A 2,500-nucleotide genomic window follows, 5' to 3' on the forward strand; every position below is an offset into this window, starting at 1 on the left:
GGTTAGCGCGTTCGGCTGTTAACCGAAAGGTTGGTGGTTCGAGCCCACCCAGGGACGCAGTCCTCTTTTGCTTCCGCCTGCTGCTTGAGTGGCTCAGCTACAACTTCAATTAAGAGCTCCGTATAACTGGCCAGTTTCAATATCTAAAGCACACATGGAAGAAGAAGGTTCTTCAGATGGAAGAGAAGAAGCACAGCAGAAAAGTTCTTGCTGCCAGCTTAATAAATGTGCAAAATGAAAGGATACCAACAAAAAAAAATCTCCTTCGAGCCGGAATTGAACCAGCGACCTAAGGATTGCTATTAGAGTACTACAGTCCTCCGCTCTACCAGCTGAGCTATCGAAGGCTTGGGGGAAGCCCTGGGTGCGTGCTTACTAGCCTTACTTTTCAGTGTCACGGCCTTGGCAAGCAGGAGACGATTTCTCCCAATTTTGAAAAAGGCTGCAAAAAGGACAAAGCTGGAGGATGCGGGCATCGATCCCGCTACCTCTCGCATGCTAAGCGAGCGCTCTACCATTTGAGCTAATCCCCCTCTGCTGCTGAGGGGTGTGTGGAGGGTGGAGTTTTTTCCACTAGACTCTGACTTTTTGGTAGGTCGTTTTTTTTTTTTTTTTTTTTTAAGTGTGGATGTAAGGCAGCCTTAAGCAAATCAAGACTGCAAAGCCAGGGCGGCTTTGAAAACTATTTTTGGACACGAGCAAGATTGGGAGCAGTAATTTGGGCTTCGGTTGACCGCGTCCTGGGCAGAAACAGGAGTCCTAACTCACTAGAGAGATTTGGCTAATTGTAACGTCAGAGATGGAAAAAAAAAAATTCAGGCACCAAGCAGAGAATGGTTTCTATGCGCAGGTATCTGGGTTACAGGTCTGTTACAGCCTGGGAGGGTCTGAAAACGCTTTTGGACACGAGCTAGATTGGGAGCAGTGATTTGGACTGATGATGACCAGTTTCTGGGCACAAACAGGAGTCCGAACTTACTAGGTGGAGCTTTTGCAAATTGTAACATTGTAGACGGACAAAAGGAAGGACGCTAGCAGAGGATGGTTTCGATCCATCGACCTCTGGGTTATGGGCCCAGCACGCTTCCGCTGCGCCACTCTGCTGCTACATGCAATGGCTTGGGAGAAGTTCTCACTAGACACTGACTTTTGCTGGGCTACTTAAGGAAAGGCGGCCCTCCGTCAGTCTGTGTAGAGATTTATTGGTTGTTGGGGAACATTTCGGGGCCCACAACTGGTTGCTTATTTTGTTTTCATTTTGTTGCTCGGAAGATCACCCGTACACATAGGCCATTGACCTGCCTGAAACTGGAACACCAGGCAAGCAGCTTCCGTGTCTCTGTGGTGCAATCGGTTAGCGCGTTCGGCTGTTAACCGAAAGGTTGGTGGTTCGAGCCCACCCAGGGACGCAGTCCTCTTTTGCTTCCGCCTGCTGCTTGAGTGGCTCAGCTACAACTTCAATTAAGAGCTCCGTATAACTGGCCAGTTTCAATATCTAAAGCACACATGGAAGAAGAAGGTTCTTCAGATGGAAGAGAAGAAGCACAGCAGAAAAGTTCTTGCTGCCAGCTTAATAAATGTGCAAAATGAAAGGATACCAACAAAAAAAAATCTCCTTCGAGCCGGAATTGAACCAGCGACCTAAGGATTGCTATTAGAGTACTACAGTCCTCCGCTCTACCAGCTGAGCTATCGAAGGCTTGGGGGAAGCCCTGGGTGCGTGCTTACTAGCCTTACTTTTCAGTGTCACGGCCTTGGCAAGCAGGAGACGATTTCTCCCAATTTTGAAAAAGGCTGCAAAAAGGACAAAGCTGGAGGATGCGGGCATCGATCCCGCTACCTCTCGCATGCTAAGCGAGCGCTCTACCATTTGAGCTAATCCCCCTCTGCTGCTGAGGGGTGTGTGGAGGGTGGAGTTTTTTCCACTAGACTCTGACTTTTTGGTAGGTCGTTTTTTTTTTTTTTTTTTTTTTAAGTGTGGATGTAAGGCAGCCTTAAGCAAATCAAGACTGCAAAGCCAGGGCGGCTTTGAAAACTATTTTTGGACACGAGCAAGATTGGGAGCAGTAATTTGGGCTTCGGTTGACCGCGTCCTGGGCAGAAACAGGAGTCCTAACTCACTAGAGAGATTTGGCTAATTGTAACGTCAGAGATGGAAAAAAAAAAATTCAGGCACCAAGCAGAGAATGGTTTCTATGCGCAGGTATCTGGGTTACAGGTCTGTTACAGCCTGGGAGGGTCTGAAAACGCTTTTGGACACGAGCTAGATTGGGAGCAGTGATTTGGACTGATGATGACCAGTTTCTGGGCACAAACAGGAGTCCGAACTTACTAGGTGGAGCTTTTGCAAATTGTAACATTGTAGACGGACAAAAGGAAGGACGCTAGCAGAGGATGGTTTCGATCCATCGACCTCTGGGTTATGGGCCCAGCACGCTTCCGCTGCGCCACTCTGCTGCTACATGCAATGGCTTGGGAGAAGTTCTCACTAGACACTGAC

The 2,500-nt window shown here is 48.3% G+C and overlaps 4 non-coding genes across 4 annotated transcripts; all 4 read right to left on the reverse strand.

Annotated features, from left to right (window-relative positions):
* Positions 1–261: 261 nt before the first annotated feature.
* On the reverse strand, positions 262–347 carry TRNAY-GUA (transfer RNA tyrosine (anticodon GUA)). Its single transcript is given in 2 exon segments — positions 262–297; positions 311–347. It is a non-coding gene; the product is annotated as a tRNA-Tyr (tRNA).
* A 113-nt stretch (positions 348–460) lies between these two features.
* TRNAA-AGC (transfer RNA alanine (anticodon AGC)) lies at positions 461–533 on the reverse strand. Its single transcript has one exon. It is a non-coding gene; the product is annotated as a tRNA-Ala (tRNA).
* A 1,080-nt stretch (positions 534–1,613) lies between these two features.
* Positions 1,614–1,699, reverse strand: TRNAY-GUA (transfer RNA tyrosine (anticodon GUA)). The gene is given in 2 exon segments: positions 1,614–1,649; positions 1,663–1,699. It is a non-coding gene; the product is annotated as a tRNA-Tyr (tRNA).
* A 113-nt stretch (positions 1,700–1,812) lies between these two features.
* TRNAA-AGC (transfer RNA alanine (anticodon AGC)) lies at positions 1,813–1,885 on the reverse strand. Its single transcript has one exon. It is a non-coding gene; the product is annotated as a tRNA-Ala (tRNA).
* Positions 1,886–2,500: the final 615 nt, after the last annotated feature.

This window comes from Engystomops pustulosus, chromosome 3 (genome assembly GCF_040894005.1).
Source record: "Engystomops pustulosus chromosome 3, aEngPut4.maternal, whole genome shotgun sequence".
Lineage (NCBI taxonomy): Eukaryota > Metazoa > Chordata > Amphibia > Anura > Leptodactylidae > Engystomops > Engystomops pustulosus.